Source organism: Haliotis rubra, unplaced genomic scaffold, assembly GCF_003918875.1.
Source record: "Haliotis rubra isolate DU_JTF1 unplaced genomic scaffold, ASM391887v1 Scf226, whole genome shotgun sequence".
Lineage (NCBI taxonomy): Eukaryota > Metazoa > Mollusca > Gastropoda > Lepetellida > Haliotidae > Haliotis > Haliotis rubra.
In genome coordinates, this window is record NW_025766292.1 from 1,218,758 (window position 1) to 1,243,450 (window position 24,693).

Consider the following 24,693-nt stretch of genomic DNA (forward strand, 5'->3'; position numbering starts at 1 on the left):
ACATTTTATAAAATAAATAAATATAAAATATGTGTCAAAGTCGGCAGCCAGAAGGTTAAAGAGCTGAAAACTCTAACGTCATGATTCCTCCTCTATACTGGACTCTTATTTCTGGCCCAAACACTGAGTGCGGTAAACCCGTCCGAATGGCATCATCACGCAATCATGACATGACATTAGGCTATGACGCTCCACCAAGTCTCCCTCAAGTCATATATTGCACAAAGGAACAGAGGAAAATTTGCTCTATGGATTGTTTTTTAGGTGATACATTGCTCACACAATGAGGATGACACTTGTCTCAGTATTGTTGATATTAAGTAAACGTTTGGTGTCTACATTTCAGAACTTTTGACCTTAGACTTAGGCTAGGAATGAAGGACAATGTAGCTCATTTGAGTTAGGTAAACTTCTGTTCGTGGCATTTAGAAGCTGGCATGGCGACGTCGTGAAAGGCCAGGTATTTAGATAGTTGGTGTTCTACACCCACACGTCTCAGCTATTGCAATAAACAAGTTGTCAGTCCAAAACATATGTTCTTCTGAGTTAAGGTTTGAAATGAGCGTTTTGGTGACCAGAGACAGTGAGGTTTAATCTTGTTTTATCTCTCTTTTTATGTTAGGTGAAGTATGGCAGCTTCCGATCATCATTCCAGAATTTACTGATACTTTTTTCATTTGCTTTTCACATAATTCATAATTCGAGGTAGTGATTCCATAATTAACACATATTTTAAGCAGGACAACAACACAGTCCCTGAAAACTTCAGTTGAATGTCATGGGATTCTTTTGTTAAATTACTGATTCATTGCTCTTCATATATATTACTTTATTTAATAGTACATAAGACTCAAAATAATTAATAAAGTAACTCATGAAGCTTTAACCAAACATTAACAGCAAAATAGCATCCTTGGGCATGCAGCTAGGTTTATTGTAGGTTCAGAATCAGTACACAAGGGACCATTACATCTGAGACACATTGAACTGCACGTCATTGATTTATGGAGAGTGCAATATGTTATGCATACATATCATGCCACTTCAAAGAGCAGGGTCAGTCCGACACAAAAAGATATTGTATAATCTAAAATTGGTAAAATGGGAATTAAACAACAAATACTGAGATAAACATTCACATGTGTGAATCATAACCATCGCTAACATGCACATTTCGTGGCCAACAATCTACATATGCTGAACATAAACAAAAGGGATGCGACGCTATTTTGTCATGTAGACATGTGAGGTAAGTCTAACAAGACTCTCACAAAGCAGTCTAGACAAGTGGTTGTCGCCAATTATGTTCATCACTCTCTCTGTTTCAAATCAATTTCAATTAGGCCATCGTGCTTAGTCATGTGTGCATAATTGTATCTTTTGGGGGAAAATAGTCAATACTTGGAAATATGAGAAAGTTAATGTTCGGACGGCCTAGCGATAACAGACGTTTGTCTACTTGTTCCCGTCAGAGGCTATCTGTGTTTGACTGGATACAACCTTCCCTCCACATCTGGATTTGTATGTGGGTAAGTACTCTGTCGTGAGCACTGCTGTGGCCTTCCAAATGAACCGCAGTTTAATCTTTTTAAGAATTCATCAATTTTCATATGTATATCCTCTTATACCCCACGGGTTTTAGAATATCCGTATTTACCAAAGACTGGGATCCAAGCTCTCTGATCTTTCGTATTTCTGTGTGTACTAATTAACCTTAAAACTGATGAAATATGCTAGAGCTGGCCTGGGGTTAAGACATGATTTTTATAGATGCAGCTTCAATTAATCAGAATTGTGATTCGTAACATATCTTCCCCGAAGTAAAGCGTGATCTATATATCGGTGGATTATATTTGCAGTTCCGGATTTTCAATGACCCAGTGATTTGCCCGGTGTAGACAGATGACTTGAATTTACATGTTTTGCATTAAACGCTATAAAATGATTAGCATGTACGCTAGAGAAATATGTATTTGACAATGTAATATTATATAGTTATTTACACATTATTAGCATTATTATGTTCACTATTCATGTCAGTACAGCAGGGTACTCTCTAGTTGTCAGTCAAGAGATTGGCAGATACCAAACCTAAGTCACCGATACCAATGGAAAGCGTGGCAATTCGTTAGAGAGTTCTGCATATTTGCCATGGTTTCCTGAATCTTGTCAGTTACATTAGTGTCAAAGAGGATACAGATTTCCATGTAAATAAATGATTTCATTGGTTAGGTTAATGGCTGTATACGGGTCTGTTCTAACGAATTCTTTAATTTTAATTTCCCATGACATACTCCGGATCGTACTGTGGGTGGGCCTTTGAGGTACAACCACAAGCAAAGTGCAGACAGTACGTCATGTTCTAGGATGCCGTGTTCGTACCTCTGTTTGGCACCCGTTGTAGTAGTAGTAGTAGTAGTAGTAGTAGTAGTAGTAGTAGTAGTAGTAGTAGTAGTAGTAGTAGTAGTAGTAGTAGTAGTAGTAGTAGTAGTAGTAGTAGAAGTAGTAGTAGTGTGAGGGGTCTGATTTGATGTACATTTGCGTACATGAATGGTTTGGAACAAAATGAACAAAAGAAGAGCGTGTCACGTTTTGTCTCATGGTGTACTGCATGACTTGTTTGGGTCCTGTCACCATGATGAAATATGATATTTGAAAACTGCTTCATAAACAAGTACATCAATAGCATTTCTGGTATCCATCACTGGGAATAATGTCTGGTTTGTGATGTAATTACAGTTTGTCACGAACCATCTAACCGAATAAAAACATGCTGGCTCCCCCGTTGCTTCGGGGTGCATAATTATCAAAGGCGAATTAAGACCATGCATACCGATAGAGGGAAAATAGCAATTACCGCGATCAATAGCACACTAATTATATTCTGTTTCAACGTGGTCAGTTTCATATAAAAGTCTATTTTAACTATGCTATAATTTAGTTGTAACTGGAGCAACCACGTCAACAGAGAGTGAAAATTCCAAAATCGAAATAAAACGGCGATGACGTACGTTTGACAAGCGCAAGAATCAGCCTACAGTTCCTTTCATCCCGTGTGATCTTGAAGTTCAAATGACAGAAAAAAGACAAAACCATGTGTAAATGCCACATTTTCTTAATCGTAATTATTCAGATATTCTCCATATAAGATTCCAGACCCTAATTTAAAGCATGGTCTTTTTTCCAACAAGAGTATTTTTGTCAGATACTGTTTAATGATCGCATTTTTCTTCTTCTTAACATGGCGGGTTGTCGAAGATTTTGTTACAACTTAAACTGTAAATGTCCGGGGAAAAAGGTGAATTCCCAATAGGAATTGGAATGTCCATGTACATCACTGTTTGACTGTCAGCACCGAGTAACAGCTGGTTAATAGGTTTGTGTTGTAGAGCGTTTAGGGTTTCATATCTGCAAATACTTTAGAGATATGTTGAGATGCAGTAGCGCCAATAACCTGGATCTTAGGTGTTAATTTTCATCGTTCACATGCTTACTCATTCATTGCAATGTACCCCAGTTGGTATCCAGCCTTCAACATTTCCACAACACACGGAGCTATTACAGAAATCCAATTGCTACATTCTTGAATGACATCCAGCGCCTGTGAAAACACCGCCCAGTGATTGTACCTAGGATCATCTCAAATTATTGTCCGTGCTTGTTGAGAATCCTTGAGAATTGTTCCATCTTAACCCAACAACGAGCAACATATTTGAGGGTTTTGATTTAATTTCCTCAGCATCTTCGCGGGAAAAGACTTGTCATTCTGATCGAACACTTCAGTGTCATAAGATTCCAAACGAGACTACCCCGTTGTGTTGAGTATGAAAACCCAATTTGAACGGCGTGTCTGCGTGCTTTTGGCGTCGTATCGGTCACGTCGTATCAATTACGTCTCTCCCTACCGTTGTTGCCTGTGCGCCAAAGTTTGGTCTGGCAATTGATTATCAATAATTTGTGCTGTGACGCGCCATGCACGTGCTAGTGGTCACTTGACGGGAAACAGTTTTACTCAAACAAAACGGGACCATCTTTGCTTGAAATTCTAAATCAGCCCTCTCATTTGACCAAGTGTCCTTGGTTCTCAAGTCGATGGTAATTAAGTAAAGCCTCTGATTGACCGGCACCGAGTTCGAGTGCTTACGTGGAATTTCCGTCTTTGTATTGTTTGTGTAGACGCTGTATTGATGCCAATATGAAGACAATATGGCATGTCCGTGCACAAATATTGACAAGTGCTCAAGTACTGGCCTCTGCAGACTCTTCTAGTTATATAATCAGGTTCACAGTATTTTGTGACGGTGGAGTAGCCAGATGGTTAATACTTTGGATCGTTACGCCGATCAACCGATATCTAGTCACCATGTGGTGACAGAATATGTTTTCCCTTCACGATCTTTGGCCTAAAACTCTCACTATTTAAAGTCATGTTTATTTATTCTTTATTAGAGAATTTCCGCTCGTCCACAATCAAGCAAGTACCGCCTTTGCTTTAAATGTTCAAAGTGTTGTGACCTGGTCAACATGTCACTTAGTGCAAGATTCACTTTCATCATAGTGCATGTATGCAAGATATACGAAAGTTGTCTTCGTTTACCAACTTTTCAAAATGGAAACTTCATAACAGTTTCAGCTTGCTCACTCGCACAACACCATAGCCACATCTTACCTCGCGTGTACCATACTACATACATCTCTGTTCCAACACAACACTACTGACATCTCTGTTCCCACACAACACTACTGACATCTCTATTCCCACACAACACTGCTGACATCTCTGTTCCCACACAACACTACTGACATCTCTGTTCCCACACAACACTACTAACATCTCTATTTCCACACAACACTGCTGACATCTCTGTTCCCACACAACACTGCTGACATCTCTGTTCCCACACAACACTACTGACGTCTCTATTCCCACACAACACTACTAACATCTCTATTTCCACACAACACTGCTGACATCTCTGTTCCCACACAACACTGATGACATCTCTGTTCCAACACAACACTACTGACATCTCTGTTCCCACACAGCACTACTGATATCTCTGTTCCAACACAGCACTACTGACATCTCTGTTCCCACACAACACTACTGACGTCTCTATTCCCACACAACACTACTAACATCTCTATTTCCACACAACACTGCTGACATCTCTGTTCCCACACAGCACTGATGACATCTCTATTTCCACACAACACTGCTGACATCTCTGTTCCCACACAACACTGATGAAATCTCTGTTCCATCACAACACTACTGATATCTCTGTTCCCACACAACACTGCTGACGTCTCTATTTCCACACAACACTGCTGACATCTCTGTTCCATCACAACACTACTGACATCTCTGTTCCCACACAACACTGCTGACATCTATGTTCCATCACAACACTACTGACATCTCTGTTCTCACACAACACTGATGACATCTCTGTTCCAACACAACACTACTGACATCTCTGTTCCCACACAACACTGATGACATCTCTTTTCAAACACAACACTACTGACATCTCTGTTCCAACACAACGCTACTGACATCTCTGTTTCACACAACACTACTGATATTGCTGTTCCCACACAACACTACTGACATCTCTGTTCCCACACAACACTGCTGACATCTCTGTTCTCTCATAATACTGCTGACATCTCTGTTCCCACACAACACTGATGAAATCTCTGTTCCCACACAACACTGATGAAATCTCTGTTCCATCACAACACTACTGATATCTCTGTTCCCACACAACACTGCTGACGTCTCTATTTCCACACAACACTGCTGACATCTATGTTCCATCACAACACTACTGACATCTCTGTTCCCACACAACACTGCTGACATCTATGTTCCATCACAACACTACTGACATCTCTGTTCCCACACAACACTGATGAAATCTCTGTTCCATCACAACACTACTGATATCTCTGTTCCCACACAACACTGCTGACGTCTCTATTTCCACACAACACTGCTGACATCTCTGTTCCATCACAACACTACTGACATCTCTGTTCCCACACAACACTGCTGACATCTATGTTCCATCACAACACTACTGACATCTCTGTTCTCACACAACACTGATGACATCTCTTTTCAAACACAACACTACTGACATCTCTGTTCCAACACAACGCTACTGACATCTCTGTTTCACACAACACTACTGATATTGCTGTTCCCACACAACACTACTGACATCTCTGTTCCCACACAACACTGCTGACATCTCTGTTCTCTCATAATACTGCTGACATCTCTGTTCCCATACAACACTACTGACATCTCTGTTCTCACATAATCCTACTCACATCTCACACAGTTGACAAAGTAGGACCATCACATGATTGTTCTAAACGTTATATTCAGTTATCATTTTGGATCTGAAGAGATTTCAAATGAGTGGCACCGACGGCCCATTTGTGTATCGAACGTGTTATTTTCTAACTTGAATTTTTTAGAAAGGTGAAATAAAATCATAATCAGCCCATACCAAACATTGTAGTTTTAGTTAGCGTACTATCAATTAACGTCCTGTTTCTAGAGATATTCTGTCAGAGAATGACCACGCAGTCCCTGTAAAGCAAAACAAAACCATTTAACCTTGTTTAAGGCATGTGTGATGTATATTACGCTCTGACCGAGCAAAGTACAGGTGAGTTCACATACACTAGGTGAGCCTGATGCATGTACTAATATTACAAAGTGAACACGGTTGTAGTAAAGGTTTGCCTGGGAATATAGAAAAGAAAACCAAAAACACATCAGCGATCACGCAAGCGTTACCGGGGGGTTTTCATGTCTTTTCCTTGATTATTTTCTCTCCAAGCAGGTTCCCATTAAGGACTAGATGACTGTTATCTCTGCGCAACGACCCTTAATCATGAATTGAAAGGTCTTCCTTCAGTCTTTACAAAGACATTTGATTAAAAGATAAGTCTTGAAGTAAATTACAGACACGCCTTGACGTAATTTCTGCCCTGGGTAACATGTCTGTCATCTTTATGGCTCGATCGAGACTGGACCGCGGTTAAATACGGAGAAAGCATGAACACTCCATCACTGTGTTGGCATGGTAATTATAGCGGATTCCACGGTGAACCGTGGCTCAAACAGTCGGCAGTCGTATGGGAAGCACTTTGTGCATGGATAACAGTTGGAGTTAGGACATTATGGGATTGATTTCCATGTATTTCTATCTCTGATAGAACCGTACTTCATGTTTGGCGTGTGCCCCATGGTGCAAGTTCAGTGCTAATTCATACTGGGGCGGTCTTATGGAATTCGGAATATTTGTGCCATTCATTTCCAATTGGCAGGTTAAGGAAGCAAATTAACAAATTGACGAGAATATTTATAAGTCATAGTAAAGAAAGTGAGTGAAGGCTTGTGTGTCTTCTTGCCGAATTGCACTACACAGTGAGGGTCTGCAAATATCGAGTGGTTGATAAGAAGAATAACTGCCCAGGTTGCCGGTGCACACATTGGTTCCTATCTAGTCACGGACCTTTCGAGCCTAAGTGTAAATAACAACAAGTATAAGTAATAATACAGCTAAGAAAATGTGGGTTTATTAGTAAAACAGTGTTGATACACGTGGAAGCTATGTAGTGTTCATAACTACATGTACCATCCAACCAGTGATATGTAATCCCGATGAGGTACCGCGGTGATACGTGCCGCGGCAGGAGTACCTTTGACAAGAGATTCAGCAAAGCTCGACTGAACGTACCACAGTTATTCAGCAAAGCTCGACCTAACGTACCACAGTGATTCAGCAAAGCTCGACTTAACGTACCACAGACATTCAGCAAAGATCGACATGCTAGCCCATGCCTCTCTCATCACTGTGTTACCAAGAGAGTGGTGGGTGCCAGCCCATGCCTCTCTCATCACTGTGTTACCAAGAGAGTGGTGGGTGCTAGCCCATGCCTGTCTCATCACTGTCTACCAAGAGATTGGTGGATGCTAGCCCATGCCCCTCTCATCACTGTCTATCAAGAGAGTAGTGGATGCTAGTCCATGCCTCTCTCATCACTGTCTACCAAGAGATTGGTGGATGCTAGCACATGCCTCTCTCATTACTGTCTACAAAGAGAGTGGTTAATGCTAACCCATGCAGCTCTCATTAATGTCTACGAAGAGAGTGGTTGATGCTAGCAAATGCCTCTCTCAAAACTGTGTTACAAAGAGACTGGTGGAAGCTAGCCCATGCCTCTCTCATCACTGTCTACCAAGACAGTGGTGGATGCTAGCCCATGCCTCTCTCATCACTGTGTTACCAAGAGAGCGGTAGGTGCTAGCCCATGCCTCTCTCATCACTGTCTACCAAGAGAGAGGTGGGTGCCAGCCCATGCCTCTCTCATCACTGTCTACCAAGAGAGTTGTGGATGCTAGCCCATGCCTCTCTCATCACTGTGCTACCAAGAGAGTGGTGGATGCTAGCCCAAGCCTCTCTCATCACTGTCTACCAAGAGAGTGGTGGGTACTAGAACATGCATCTCTCATCACTGTCTACCAAGAGAGTGGTGGATGCTAGCCCATGCCTCTCTCTTCACTGTCTACCAAGAGAGTGGTGGATGCTAGCTCATGCCTCTCTCATCACTGTCTACCAAGAGAGTGGTGGATGCTAGCCCATGCCTCTCTCATCACTGTTATCAAGAGAGTGGTGGATGCTAGCCCATGCTTCACTCATCACAGTCTACCAAGAGAGTGGTGGATGCCAGCACATGCCTCTCTCATCACTGTGTTACCAAGAGAGTGGTTGATGCCACCCCATGCCTCTCTCATCACTGTCTACCAAGACAGTGGTTGATACTAGCCCATGCCTCTCTCATCACTGTGTTACCAAGAGAGTGGTGGATGCTGACCCATGCCTCTCTCATCACTGTCTACCAAGAGAGTGATGGATGCAAGCCCATGCCTCTCTCATCACTGTGTTACCGAGAGAGCGGTTGATGCTAGACCATGCCTCTCTCATCACTGTCTACCAAGAGAGGGTGGATGCTAGCCCATGCATCTCTCATCACTGTCTACCAAGAGAGTGGTGGATACTAGCCCATGCCTCTCTCATCACTGTCTTCCAAGAGAGCGGTGGATGCTAGCCCATGCCTCTCTCATCACTGTCTACCAAGAGAGTGGTGGATGCTAGCCCATGCCTCTCTCATCAATGTCTACCAAGAGAGTGGTTGATACTAGCCCATGCCTCTCTCATCACTGTGTTACCAAGAGAGTGGTGGATGCTGACCCATGCCTCTCTCTCATCACTGTCTACCAAGAGAGTGATGGATGCAAGCCCATGCCTCTCTCATCACTGTGTTACCGAGAGAGTGGTTGATGCTAGACCATGCCTCTCTCATCACTGTCTACCAAGAGAGGGTGGATGCTAGCCCATGCATCTCTCATCACTGTCTACCAAGAGAGTGGTGGATACTAGCCCATCCCTCTCTCATCACTGTCTTCCAAGAGAGCGGTGGATGCTAGCCCATGCTTCACTCATCACAGTCTACCAAGAGAGTTGTGGATGCTAGCCCATGCCTCTCTCATCACTGTGTTACCAAGAGAGTTGTGGGTGCTAGCCCAAGCCTCTCTCATCACTGTCTACCAAGAGAGTGGTGGGTACTAGAACATGCCTCTCTCATCACTGTCTACCAAGAGAGTGGTGGATGCTAGCCCATGCCTCTCTCTTCACTGTCTACCAAGAGAGTGGTGGATCCTAGCCCATGCCACTCTCATGACTGTGTTACCAAGAGAGCGGTGGATGCTAGCCCTTGCCTCTCTCATCACTGTCTACCAAGAGAGTTGTGGATGCTAGCCCATGCCTCTCTCATCACTGTGTTACCAAGAGAGTGGTGGATGCTAGCCCAAGCCTCTCTCATCACTGTCTACCAAGAGAGTGGTGGGTACTAGAACATGCATCTCTCATCACTGTCTACCAAGAGAGTGGTGGATGCTAGCCCATGCCTCTCTCTTCACTGTCTACCAAGAGAGTGGTGGATGCTAGCTCATGCCTCTCTCATCACTGTCTACCAAGAGAGTGGTGGATGCTAGCCCATGCCTCTCTCATCACTGTTATCAAGAGAGTGGTGGATGCTAGCCCATGCTTCACTCATCACAGTCTACCAAGAGAGTGGTGGATGCCAGCACATGCCTCTCTCATCACTGTGTTACCAAGAGAGTGGTTGATGCTACCCCATGCCTCTCTCATCACTGTCTACCAAGACAGTGGTTGATACTAGCCCATGCCTCTCTCATCACTGTGTTACCAAGAGAGTGGTGGATGCTGACCCATGCCTCTCTCATCACTGTCTACCAAGAGAGTGATGGATGCAAGCCCATGCCTCTCTCATCACTGTGTTACCGAGAGAGCGGTTGATGCTAGACCATGCCTCTCTCATCACTGTCTACCAAGAGAGGGTGGATGCTAGCCCATGCATCTCTCATCACTGTCTACCAAGAGAGTGGTGGATACTAGCCCATGCCTCTCTCATCACTGTCTTCCAAGAGAGCGGTGGATGCTAGCCCATGCCTCTCTCATCACTGTCTACCAAGAGAGTGGTGGATGCTAGCCCATGCCTCTCTCATCAATGTCTACCAAGAGAGTGGTTGATACTAGCCCATGCCTCTCTCATCACTGTGTTACCAAGAGAGTGGTGGATGCTGACCCATGCCTCTCTCATCACTGTCTACCAAGAGAGTGATGGATGCAAGCCCATGCCTCTCTCATCACTGTGTTACCGAGAGAGTGGTTGATGCTAGACCATGCCTCTCTCATCACTGTCTACCAAGAGAGGGTGGATGCTAGCCCATGCATCTCTCATCACTGTCTACCAAGAGAGTGGTGGATGCTAGCCCATCCCTCTCTCATCACTGTCTTCCAAGAGAGCGGTGGATGCTAGCCCATGCTTCACTCATCACAGTCTACCAAGAGAGTTGTGGATGCTAGCCCATGCCTCTCTCATCACTGTGTTACCAAGAGAGTTGTGGGTGCTAGCCCAAGCCTCTCTCATCACTGTCTACCAAGAGAGTGGTGGGTACTAGAACATGCCTCTCTCATCACTGTCTACCAAGAGAGTGGTGGATGCTAGCCCATGCCTCTCTCTTCACTGTCTACCAAGAGAGTGGTGGATCCTAGCCCATGCCACTCTCATGACTGTGTTACCAAGAGAGCGGTGGATGCTAGCCCTTGCCTCTCTCATCACTGTCTACCAAGAGAGCGGTGGATGCTAGCCCATGCCTCTCTCATCACTGTGTTACCAAGAGAGCGGTGGGTGCTAGCCCATGCCTCTCTCATCACTGTCTACCAAGAGAGAGGTGGGTGCCAGCCCATGCCTCTCTCATCACTGTCTACCAAGAGAGTTGTGGATGCTAGCCCATGCCTCTCTCATCACTGTGTTACCAAGAGAGTGGTGGGTGCTAGCCCAAGCCTCTCTCATCACTGTGTTACCAACAGAGCGGTGGATGCCAGCCCATGCCTCTCTCATGACTGTATTACCAAGAGAGCGGTGGATGCTAGCCCTTGACTCTCTCATCACTGTCTACCAAGAGAGTGGTGGATGCTAGCCCATGCCTCTCTCATCACTGTGTTACCAAGAGAGCGGTGGGTGCTAGCCCATGCCTCTCTCATCACTGTCTACCAAGAGAGTGGTGGGTACTAGAACATGCCTCTCTCATCACTGTCTACCAAGAGAGTGGTGGATGCTAGCCCATGCCTCTCTCTTCACTGTCTACCAAGAGAGTGGTGGATGCAAGCCCATGCCTCTCTCATCACTGTGTTACCAAGAGAGCGGTGGATGCTAGCTCATGCCTCTCTCATCACTGTCTACCAACAGAGTGGTGGATGCTAGCCCATGCCTCTCTCATCACTGTTATCAAGAGAATGGTGGATGCTAGCCCATGCTTCACTCATCACAGTCTACCAAGAGAGTGGTGGATGCCAGCACATGCCTCTCTCATCACTGTGTTACCAAGAGAGTGGTTGATGCTACCCCATGCCTCTCTCATCACTGTCTACCAAGAGAGTGGTTGATACTAGCCCATGCCTCTCTCATCACTGTGTTACCAAGAGAGTGGTGGATGCTGACCCATGCCTCTCTCATCACTGTCTACTAAGAGACTGATGGATGCAAGCCCATGCCTCTTTCATCACTATCTACCAAGAGAGTGGTGGATGCAATACCATGCCTCTCTCATCACTGTTTACCAAGAGAGGGTGAATGCTAGCCCATGACTCTCTCATCACTGTCTACCAAGAGAGTGATGGGTGAAAGCCCATGCCTCTCTCATCACTGTCTATCAAGAGAGTGGTGTGTGCTACCCCATGCCTCTCTCATCACTGTCTACCAAGAGAGAGGTGGGTGCTAGCCCATGCCTCTCTCATCACTGTGTCTCCAAGAGAGTGGTGGATGCTAGCCCATGCCTCTCTCATGACTGTCTACCAAGAGAGGGCTGGATGCTAGCCCATGCCTCTCTCATCACTGTCTACCAAGAGAGTGGTGGATGCTAGCCCATGCCTCTCTCATCACTGTGTTACCAAGAGAGAGGTGGGTGCTAGCCCATGCCTCTCTCATCACTGTCTACCAAGAGAGTGGTGGATACTAGCCCATGCCTCTCTCATCACTGTCTTCCAAGAGAACGGTGGATGCTAGCCCATGCCTCTCTCATCAATGTCTACCAAGAGAGTGGTGGATGCTGGCCCATGCCTCTCTCATCACTGTCTACCAAGAGAATGGTGGATGCTAGCCCATGCCTCTCTCATCACTGTCTACCAAGAGAGTGGTGGATGCTGACCCATGCCTCTCTCATCACTGTTTACCAAGAGAGTTGTGGATGCTAGCATCCACCCTCTCTCATCATTGTCTACCAAGAGAGTGGTGGATGCTACCCCATGCCTCTCTCATCACTGTCTACCAAGAGAGTGGTGGATGCTAGCCCATGCCTCTCTCATCACTCTGTTACCAAGAGAATGGTTCGTGCTAGCCCATGCCTCTCTCATCACCGTCTACCAAGAGAGAAGTGGGTGTCAGCACATGCCTCTCTCATCACTGACTACCAAGAAAGTGGTGGATGCTAGCCCATGTTTCTCTCATAACTGTCTACCAAGAGTGTGGTGGATGCTAGCCCATGCCTCTCTCATCACTGTCTACAAAGAGAGTGGTGGATGCTAGCCCATGCCTCCCTCATCACTGTCTACCAAGAGAGTGGTGGAAGCTAGCCCATGCCTCTCTCATCACTATGTTACCAAGAAAGTGGTGGATGCTAGCCCATGTCTCTCTCATCACTGTCTACCAAGAGAGTAGTGGATGCTAGCCCATGCCTCTCTCATCACTGTGTTACCAGGAGAGTGGTGGATGCTGACCCATGCTTCTCTCATCACTGTCTACCAAGAGAGTGGTGGGTGAAAGCCCATGCCTCTCTCATCACTGTCTACCAAGAGAGTGGTGGGTGCTAACCCATGCCTCTCTCATCACTGACTACCAAGAGAGAGGTGGGTGCTAGCCCATGCCTCTCTAATCACTGTGTCTCCCAGAGAGTGGTGGATGCTAGCCCATGCCTCTCTCATCACTGTCTACCAAGAGAGGTGGATGCTAGCCCATGCCTCTCTCATCACTGTCTACCAAGAGAGTGGTGGATACTAGCCCATGCCTCTCTCATCACTGTCTTCCAAGAGAACGGTGGATGCTAGCCCATGCCTCTCTCATCAATGTCTACCAAGAGAGTGGTGGATGCTGGCCCATGCCTCTCTCATCACTGTCTACCAAGAGAATGGTGGATGCTAGCCCATGCCTCTCTCATCACTGTCTACCATGCCTCTCTCATCAAGAGAGTGGTGGATGCTGACCCATGCCTCTCTCATCACTGTTTACCAAGAGAGTTGTGGATGCTAGCATCCACCCTCTCTCATCATTGTCTACCAAGAGAGTGGTGGATGCTACCCCATGCCTCTCTCATCACTGTCTACCAAGAGAGTGGTGGATGCTAGCCCATGCCTCTCTCATCACTCTGTTACCAAGAGAATGGTTCGTGCTAGCCCATGCCTCTCTCATCACCGTCTACCAAGAGAGAAGTGGGTGTCAGCACATGCCTCTCTCATCACTGACTACCAAGAAAGTGGTGGATGCTAGCCCATGTTTCTCTCATAACTGTCTACCAAGAGTGGGGTGGATGCTAGCCCATGCCTCTCTCATCACTGTCTACAAAGAGAGTGGTGGATGCTAGCCCATGCCTCCCTCATCACTGTCTACCAAGAGAGTGGTGGAAGCTAGCCCATGCCTCTCTCATCACTATGTTACCAAGAAAGTGGTGGATGCTAGCCCATGTCTCTCTCATCACTGTCTACCAAGAGAGTAGTGGATGCTAGCCCATGCCTCTCTCATCACTGTGTTACCAGGAGAGTGGTGGATGCTGACCCATGCTTCTCTCATCACTGTCTACCAAGAGAGTGGTGGGTGAAAGCCCATGCCTCTCTCATCACTGTCTACCAAGAGAGTGGTGGGTGCTAACCCATGCCTCTCTCATCACTGACTACCAAGAGAGAGGTGGGTGCTAGCCCATGCCTCTCTAATCACTGTGTCTCCCAGAGAGTGGTGGATGCTAGCCCATGCCTCTCTCATAACTGTCTACCAAGAGAGTGGTGGATGCTAGCCCATGCCTCTCTCATCACTGTCTACCAAGAGAGTGGTGGATGCTGGCCCATGCCTCTCTCATCACTGTCTACCAAGAGAGTGGTGGATGCTAGCCCATGCCTCTCTCATCACTGTGTTACGAAGAGAGTGGTGGATGCTAGCCCATGCCTCTCTCATCACTGTGTTACCAAGAGAGCGGTGGGTGCTAGCCCATGCCTCTCTCATCACTGTCTACCAAGAGAGTGGTTGGTGCTAGCCCATGCCTCTCTCATCACTGTCTACCAAGAGAGAGGTGGGTGCTAGCCGATGCCTCTCATCATTGTCTACCAAGAGAGTGGTGGATGCTAGCCCATGCCTCTCTCATCACTGTCTACCAAGAGAGAGGTGGGTGCTAGCCCATGTCTCTCTCATCACTGTGTCTCCAAGAGAGTGGTGGATGCTACACCATGCCTCTCTCATCACTGTCTACCAAGAGAGGGGTGGATGCTAGCCCATGCCTCTCTCATCACTGTCTACCAAGATAGTGGTGGATGCTAGCCCATGCCTCTCTCATCACTGTCTACCAAGAGTGGTGGATGCTAGCCCATGCCTCTCTCATCACTGTGTTACAAAGAGAGAGGTGGGTGCTAGCCCATGCCCTCTCATCACTGTCTACCAAGAGAGTGGTGGGTGCCAGCCCATGCCTCTCTCATCACTGTCTACCAAGAGTGGTGGATGCTAGCCCATGCCTCTCATCACTGTGTTACAACCAAGAGAGTGGTGGGTGCTAGCCCATGCCTCTCTCATCACTGTCTACCAAGAGAGTGGTGGGTGCTAGCCCATGCCTCTCTCATCACTGTCTACCAAGAGAGTGGTGGGTGCTGGCCCATGCCTCTCTCATCACTGTCTACCAAGAGAGTGGTGGGTGCTAGCCCATGCCTCTCTCTCATCATCACTGTCTACCAAGAGAGTGGTGGGTGCTAGCCCATGCCTCTCTCATCACTGTCTACCAAGAGAGTGGTGGATGCTAGCCCATGCCCTCTCTCATCACTGTGTCTCCAAGAGAGTGGTGGATGCTAGCCCATGCCTCTCTCATCACTGTCTACCAAGAGAGTGGTGGTAGATGCTAGCCCATGCCTCTCTCATCACTGTGTTACCGAGAGAGTGGTGGATGCTAGCCCATGCCTCTCTCATCACTGTCAATCAAGAGAGTGGTTGATGCTAGCCCATGCCTCTCTCATCACTGTCTACCAAGAGAGTGGTGGATGCTAGCCCATGCCTCTCTCATCACTGTCTACCAAGAGAGTGGTGGATGCGAGCCCATGCCTCTCTCATCACTGTCTACCAAGAGAGTGGTGGATGCTAGCCCATGCCTCTCTCATCACTGTCTACCAAGAGAGGGTGGATGCTATCCCATGCCTCTCTCATCACTGTGTTACCAAGAGGCGGTTGATGGTAGCCCATGCCTCTCTCATCACTGTCTACCAAGAGTGGGTGAACGCTAGCCCTTGCCTCTCTCATCACTGTCTATCAAGAGAGTGGTGCATGCTGACCAATGCCTCTCTCATCACTGTCTACCAAGAGAGTGGTGGATGCGAGCCCATGCCTCTCTCATCACTGTCTACCAAGAGAGTGGTTGATGCTAGCCCACGCCTGTCTCATCACTGTCTACCAAGAGAGTGGTGGATGCTAGCCCATGTCTCTCTCATCACTGTCTACCAAGGGTGTGGTGGATTCTAACCCATGCCTCTCTCATCACTGTCTACCAAGAGAGTGGTGGATGCTAGCCCATGCCTGTCTCATCACTGTCTACCAAGAGAGTGGTGGATGCTACACCATGCTTCTCTCATCACTGTCTACCAAGAGAGTGGTCGATGCTAGCCCATGCTTCTCTCATCACTGTCTACCAAGAGAGTGGTGGGTGCTAGCCCATGCCTCTCTCATCACTGTCTACCAAGAAGAGAGGTGGGTGCTAGCCCATACCTCTCTCATCACTGTGTCTCCAAGAGAGTGGTGGATGCTACCCCATGCCTGTCTCATAACTGTCTACCAAGAGAGGGGTGGATGCTAGCCCATGTCTCTCTCATCACTGTGTTACCAAGAGAGTGGTGGGTGCTAGCCCATGCCTCTCTCATCACTGTCTACCAAGAGAGTGGTGGATGCTAGCCCATGCCTCTCTCATCACTGTGTTACCAAGAGAGCGGTGGATGCTAGCCAATGCCTCTCTCATCACTGTCAATCAAGAGAGTGGTTGATGCTAGCCCATGCCTCTCTCATCACTGTCTACCAAGAGAGTGGTGGATGGTAGACCATGCCTCTCTCATCACTGTGTTACCAAGAGAGTGGTTGATGCTAGCCCATGTCTCTCTCATCACTGTCTACCAAGAGAGTGGTGGATGCTAACCCTTGCCTCCCTCATCACTGTCTACCAAGAGAGTGGTGGATGCTAGCCCATGCCTCTCTCATCACTGTCTACCAAGAGAGTGGTGGATGCGAGCCCATGTCTCTCTCATCACTGTCTACCAAGAGAGTGGTGGATGCTAGCCCACGCCTGTCTCATCACTGTCTACCAAGAGAGTGGTTGATGCTAGCCCATGCCTCACTCATCACTGTCTACGAAGAGAGTGGTGGATTCTAACCCATGCCTCTCTCATCACTGTCTACCAACAGAGTGGTGGATGCTAGCCCATGCCTCTCTCATCACTGTCTACCAAGAGAGTGGTGGATGCTAGCCCATGCCTCTCTCATCACTGTCTACCAAGAGAGAGGGTGGTGAATGCTATCCCATGCCTCTCTCATCACTGTGTTACCAAGAGGAGTTGATGGTAGCCCATGCCTCTCTCATCACTGTCTACCAAGAGTGGGTGAACGCTAGCCCTTGCCTCTCTCATCACTGTCTATCAAGAGAGTGGTGGATGCTGACCCATGCCTCTCTCATCACTGTCTACCAAGAGAGTGGTGGATGCTATCCCATGCCTCTCTCATCACTGTCTACCAAGAGAGTGGTTGATGCTAGCCCACGCCTCTCTCATCACTGTCTACCATGAGAGTGGTGGATGCTAGCCCATGTCTCTCTCATCACTGTCTACCAAGGGTGTGGTGGATTCTAACCCATGCCTCTCTCATCACTGTCTACCAAGAGAGTGGTGGATGCGAGCCCATGTCTCTCTCATCACTGTCTACCAAGAGAGTGGTGGATGCTAGCCCACGCCTGTCTCATCACTGTCTACCAAGAGAGTGGTTGATGCTAGCCCATGCCCCTCTCATCACTGTCTACCATGAGAGTGGTCTATGCGAGCCCATGTCTCTCTCATCACTGTCTACGAAGAGAGTGGTGGATTCTAACCCATGCCTCTCTCATCACTGTCTACCAACAGAGTGGTGGATGCCAGCCCATGCTTCTCTCATCACTGTCTACCAAGAGAGCGGTGGATGCTAGCCCATGCCTCTCTCATCACTGTCTACCAAGAGAGCGGTTGATGGTAGCCCATGCCTCCCTCATCACTGTCTACCAAGAGAGGTGGATGCTAGCCCATGGTCTACCATGTGAGCCCATGTGAGCCCATCTCATCACTGTCTACCAAGGAGAGTGGTGGGTGCTAGCCCATGCCTGTCTCATCACTGTCTACCAAGAGAGTGGTGGATTCTAACCCATGCCTCTCTCATCACTGTCTACCAACAGAGTGGTGGATGCTAGCCCATGCTTCTCTCATCACTGTCTACCAAGAGAGTGGTGGATGCGAGCCCATGCCTCTCTCATCACTGTCTACCAAGAGAGGGTGGATGCTATCCCATGCCTTTCGCATCACTGTGTTACCAAGAGAGCGGTTGATGGTAGCCCATGCCTCTCTCATCACTGTCTACCAAGAGTGGGTGAACGCTAGCCCTTGCCTCTCTCATCACTGTCTATCAAGAGAGAGGTGGATGCTGACCCATGCCTCTCTCATCACTGTCTACCAAGAGAGTGTTGGATGCTATCCCATGCCTCTCTCATCACTGTCTACCAAGAGAGTGGTTGATGTTAGCCCACGCCTGTCCCATCACTGTCTACCATGAGAGTGGTGGATGCTAGCCCATGTCTCTCTCATCACTGTCTACCAAGGGTGTGGTGGATTCTAACCCATGCCTCTCTCATCACTGTCTACCAAGAGAGTGGTGGATGCTAGCCCATGCCTGTCTCATCACTGTCTACCAAGAGAGTGGTGGATGCTACACCATGCTTCTCTCATCACTGTCTACCAAGAGAGTTGTCGATGCTAGCCCATGCTTCTCTCATCACTGTCTACCAAGAGAGTGGTGGATGCCAGCACATGCCTCTCTCATCATTGTCTACCAAGAGAGAGGTGGGTGCTAGCCCATACCTCTCTCATCACTGTGTCTCCAAGAGAGTGGTGGATACCCCATGCCTGTCTCATCACAGTCTACCAAAAGAGGGGTGGATGCTAGCCCATGTCTCTCTCATCACTGTGTTACCAAGAGAGTGGTGGGTGCTAGCCCATGCCTCTCTCATCACTGTCTACCAAGAGAGTGGTGGATGCTAGCCCATGCCTCTCTCATCACTGTGTTACCAAGAGAGCGGTGGATGCTAGCCAATGCCACTCTCATCACTGTCAATCAAGAGAGTGGTTGATGCTAGCCCATGCCTCTCTCATCACTGTCTACCAAGAGAGTGGTGGATGGTAGACCATGCCTCTCTCATCACTGTGTTACCAAGAGAGTGGTTGATGCTAGCCCATGTCTCTCTCATCACTGTCTACCAAGAGAGTGGTGGATGCTAACCTTTGCCTCCCTCATCACTGTCTACCAAGAGAGTGGTGGATGCTAGCCCATGCCTCTCTCATCACTGTCTACCAAGAGAGTGGTGGATGCGAGCCCATGTCTCTCTCATCACTGTCTACCAAGAGAGTGGTGGATGCTAGCCCACGCCTGTCTCATCACTGTCTACCAAGAGAGTGGTTGATGCTAGCCCATGCCTGTCTCATCACTGTCTACCAAGAGAGTGGTGGATGCTAGCCCATGTCTCTCTCATCACTGTCTACCAAGAGAGTGGTGGATGCTAGCCCACGCCTGTCTCATCACTGTCTACCAAGAGAGTGGTGGATGCTAGCCCATGCCTCTCTCATCACTGTCTACCAAGAGAGGGTGAATGCTATCCCATGCCTCTCTCATCACTGTGTTACCAAGAGAGCGGTTGATGGCAGCCCATGCCTCTCTCATCACTGTCTACCAAGAGTGGGTGAACGCTAGCCCATGCCTCTCTCATCACTGTCTATCAAGAGAGTGGTGGATGCTGACCCATGCCTCTCTCATCACTGTCTACCAAGAGAGTGGTGGATGCTATCCCATGCCTCTCTCATCACTGTCTACCAAGAGAGTGGTTGATGCTAGCCCACGCCTCTCTCATCACTGTCTACCATGAGAGTGGTGGATGCTAGCCCATGTCTCTCTCATCACTGTCTACCAAGGGTGTTGTGGATTCTAACCCATGCCTCTCTCATCACTGTCTACCAAGAGAGTGGTGGATGCGAGCCATGTCTCTCTCATCACTGTCTACCAAGAGAGTGGTGGATGCTAGCCCATGCCTCTCTCATCACTGTCTACCAAGAGAGTGGTGGATGCTAGCCCATGCCTCTCTCATCAATGTCTACCAAGAGAGTGGTGGATTCTAACCCATGCCTCTCTCATCACTGTCTACCAAGAGAGTGGTGGATGCCAGCCCATGCTTCTCTCATAACTGTCTACCAAAGAGAGTGGTGGATGCTAGCCCATGCCTCTCTCATCACTGTCTGCCTCTCTCACCAAGAGGAGGGTGGATGCTATCCCATGCCTATCTCATCACTGTGTTACCAAGAGAGCGGTTGGTGGTAGCCCATGCCTCTCTCATCACTGTCTACCAAGAGAGTGGTCTATGCGAGCCCATGTCTCTCTCATCACTGTCTACGAAGAGAGTGGTGGGTGCTAGCCCATGCCTGTCTCATCACTGTCTACCAAGAGAGTGGTGGATTCTAACCCATGCCTCTCTCATCACTGTCTACCAACAGAGTGGTGGATGCTAGCCCATGCCTCTCTCATCACTGTCTACCAAGAGAATGCCTCTCTCATCACTGTCTACCAAGAGAGTGGTGGATGCTAGCCCATGCCTCTCTCATCACTGTCTACCAAGAGAGGGTGGATGCTATCCCATGCCTCTCTCATCACTGTGTTACCAAGAGAGCGGTTGATGGTAGCCCATGCCTCTCTCATCACTGTCTACCAAGAGTGGGTGAACGCTAGCCCTTGCCTCTCTCATCACTGTCTATCAAGAGAGAGGTGGATGCTGACCCATGCCTCTCTCATCACTGTCTACCAAGAGAGTGTTGGATGCTATCCCATGCCTCTCTCATCACTGTCTACCAAGAGAGTGGTTGATGCTAGCCCACGCCTGTCCCATCACTGTCTACCATGAGAGTGGTGGATGCTAGCCCATGTCTCTCTCATCACTGTCTACCAAGGGTGTGGTGGATTCTAACCCATGCCTCTCTCATCCCTGTCTGCCAAGAGAGTGGTGGATGCGAGCCCATGTCTCTCTCATCACTGTCTACCAAGAGAGTGGTGTATGCTAGCCCACGCCTGTCTCATCACTGTCTACCAAGAGAGTGGTTGATGCTAGCCCATGACTCTCTCATCACTGTCTACCAAGAGAGTGGTCTATGCGAGCCCATGTCTCTCTCATCACTGTCTACAAAGAGAGTGGTGGGTGCTAGCCCACGCCTGTCTCATCACTGTCTACCAAGAGAGTGGTGGATTCTAACCCATGCCTCTCTCATCACTGTGTACCAAGGGTGTGATGGATGCTAGCCCATGCTTCTCTCATAACTGTCTACCAAGAGAGTGGTGGATGCTAGCCCATGCCTCTCTCATCACTGTCTACCAAGAGCGGGTGGATGCTATCCCATGCCTCTCTCATCACTGTGTTACCAAGAGAGCGGTTGATGGTAGCCCATGCCTCTCTCATCACTGTCTACCAAGAGAGAGGTGGATGCTAGCTCATGCTTCTCTCATCACTGTCTACCAAGAGAGTGGTCTATGCGAGCCCATGTCTCTCTCATCACTGTCTACGAAGAGAGTGGTGGGTGCTAGCCCATGCCTCTCTCATCACTGTCTACCAAGAGAGTGGTGGATTCTAACCCATGCCTCTCTCATCACTGTCTACCAAGAGAGTGGTGGATGCTAGCCCATGCCTCTCTCATCACTGTCTACCAAGAGAGTGGTGGATGCTAGCCCATGCCTCTCTCATCACTGTCTACCAAGAGAGTGGTTGATGCTAGCCCATGCCTGTCTCATCACTGTCTACCATGAGAGTGGTTGATGCTAGCCCATGTCTCTCTCATCACTGTCTACCAAGGGTGTGGTGGATTCTAACCCATGCCTCTCTCATCACTGTCTACCAAGAGAGTGGTGGATGCGAGCCCATGTCTCTCTCATCACTGTCTACCAAGAGAGTGGTGGATGCTAGCCCATGCCTGTCTCATCACTGTCTACCAAGAGAGTGGTTGATGCTAGCCCATGCCTCTCTCATCACTGTCTACCAAGAGAGTGGTGGATGCGAGCCCATGCCTCTCTCATCACTGTCTACCAAGAGAGTGGTGGGTGCTAGCCCATGCCTGTCTCATCACTGTCTACCAAGAGAGTGGTGGATTCTAACCCATGCCTCTCTCATCACTGTCTACCAACAGAGTGGTGGATGCTAGCCCATGCTTCTCTCATCACTGTCTACCAAGAGAGTGGTGGATGCTAGCCCATGCCTCTCTCATCACTGTCTACCAAGAGAGGGTGGATGCTATCCCATGCCTCTCTCATCACTGTGTTACCAAGAGAGCGGTTGATGGTAGCCCATGCCTCTCTCATCACTGTCTACCAAGAGTGGGTGAACGCTAGCCCTTGCCTCTCTCATCACTGTCTATCAAGAGAGTGGTGGATGCTGACCCATGCCTCTCTCATCACTGTCTACCAAGAGAGTGGTGGATGCGAGCCCATGCCTCTCTCATCACTGTCTACCAAGAGAGTGGTTGATGCTAGCCCACGCCTGTCTCATCACTGTCTACCAAGAGAGTGGTGGATGCTAGCCCATGTCTCTCTCATCACTGTCTACCAAGGGTGTGGTGGATTGCTAACCCATGCCTCTCTCATCACTGTCTACCAAGAGAGTGGTGGATGCTAGCCCATGCCTCTCTCATCACTGTCTACCAAGAGAGTGGTGGATGCTAGCCCATGCCTCTCTCATCACTGTCTACCAAGAGAGTGGTGGATGCTAGCCCATGCCTCTCTCATCACTGTCTACCAAGAGAGTGGTGGATGCTAGCCCATGCCTCTCTCATCACTGTCTACCAAGAGAGTGGTGGATGCTAGCCCATGCCTCTCTCATCATCACTGTCTACCAAGAGAGTGGTGGATGCTAGCCCATGCCTCTCTCATCACTGTCTACCAAGAGAGTGGTGGATGCTAGCCCATGCCTCTCTCATCACTGTCTACCAAGAGAGCGGTGGATGGTAGCCCATGCCTCTCTCATCACTGTCTACCAAGAGAGGGTGGATGCTAGCCCATGCCTCTCTCATCACTGTCTACCAAGAGAGTGGTGGATGCTACCCATGCCTCTCTCATCACTGTCTACCAAAGAGAGTGGTGGATGCGAGCCCATGCCTCTCTCATCACTGTCTACCAAGAGAGTGGTGGATGCTAGCCCATGCCTCTCTCATCACTGTCTACCAAGAGAGTGGTGGATGCTAGCCCATGCCTCTCTCATCACTGTCTACCAAGAGAGTGGTGGATGCTAGCCCATGCCTCTCTCATCACTGTCTACCAAGAGAGTGGTGGATGCTAGCCCATGCCTCTCTCATCACTGTCTACCAAGAGAGTGGTGGATGCTATCCCATGCCTCATCACTGTCTACCAAGAGAGTGGTGGTGGATGCTAGCCCATGCCTCTCTCATCACTGTCTCTACCAAGAGAGTGGTGGATGCTAGCCCATGCCTCTCTCATCACTGTCTACCAAGAGAGTGGTGGATGCTAGCCCATGCCTCTCTCATCACTGTCTACCAAGAGAGTGGTGGATGCTACCCCATGCCTCTCTCATCACTGTCTACCAAGAGAGTGGTGGATGCTAGCCCATGCCTCTCTCATCACTGTCTACCAAGAGAGTGGTGGATGCTAGCCCATGCCTCTCTCATCACTGTCTACCAAGAGAGTGGTGGATGCTAGCCCATGCCTCTCTCATCACTGTCTACCAAGAGAGTGGTGGATGCTAGCCCATGCCTCTCTCATCACTGTCTACCAAGAGAGTGGTGGATGCTAGCCCATGCTTCTCTCATCACTGTCTACCAAGAGAGTGGTGGATGCTAGCCCATGCCTCTCTCATCACTGTCTACCAAGAGAGTGGTGGATGCTAGCCCATGCCTCTCTCATCACTGTCTACCAAGAGAGTGGTGGATGCTAGCCCATGCCCTCTCTCATCACTGTGTCTACCAAGAGAGTGGTGGATGCTAGCCCATGCCTCTCTCATCACTGTCTACCAAGAGAGTGGTGGATGCTAGCCCATGCTCTCTCTCATCACTGTGTTACCAAGAGAGTGGTGGATGCTAGCCCATGCCTCTCTCATCACTGTCTACCAAGAGAGTGGTGGATGCTAGCCCATGCCTCTCTCATCACTGTGTTACCAAGAGAGTGGTGGATGCTAGCCCATGCCTCTCTCATCACTGTCTACCAAGAGAGTGGTTGATGCTAGCCCATGCCTCTCTCATCACTGTCTACCAAGAGAGGTGGTGGATGCTATCCCATGCCTGTCTCATCATCACTGTCTACCAAGAGAGTGGTGGATGCTAGCCCATGCCTCTCTCATCACTGTCTACCAAGAGAGTGGTGGATGCTAGCCCATGCCTCTCTCATCACTGTCTACCAAGAGAGTGGTGGATGCTAACCCATGCCTCTCTCATCACTGTCTACCAAGAGAGTGGTGGATGCTAGCCCATGCCTCTCTCATCACTGTCTACCAAGAGAGTGGTGGATGCTAGCCCATGCCTCTCT

General features: G+C 48.4%; 1 protein-coding gene across 1 annotated transcript in view; it reads left to right on the top strand.

Moving 5' to 3' along the window:
• Positions 1-1,454: 1,454 nt before the first annotated feature.
• LOC124277726 (vesicular acetylcholine transporter-like) overlaps positions 1,455-24,693 on the top strand; it is a 99,777-nt gene continuing 76,538 nt past the window's right edge. Inside the window, exon 1 of the mRNA XM_046713450.1 lies at positions 1,455-1,529. The gene's annotated coding sequence lies outside the window, so the exon portion shown is untranslated. The remainder of the gene's footprint in view (positions 1,530-24,693) is intronic.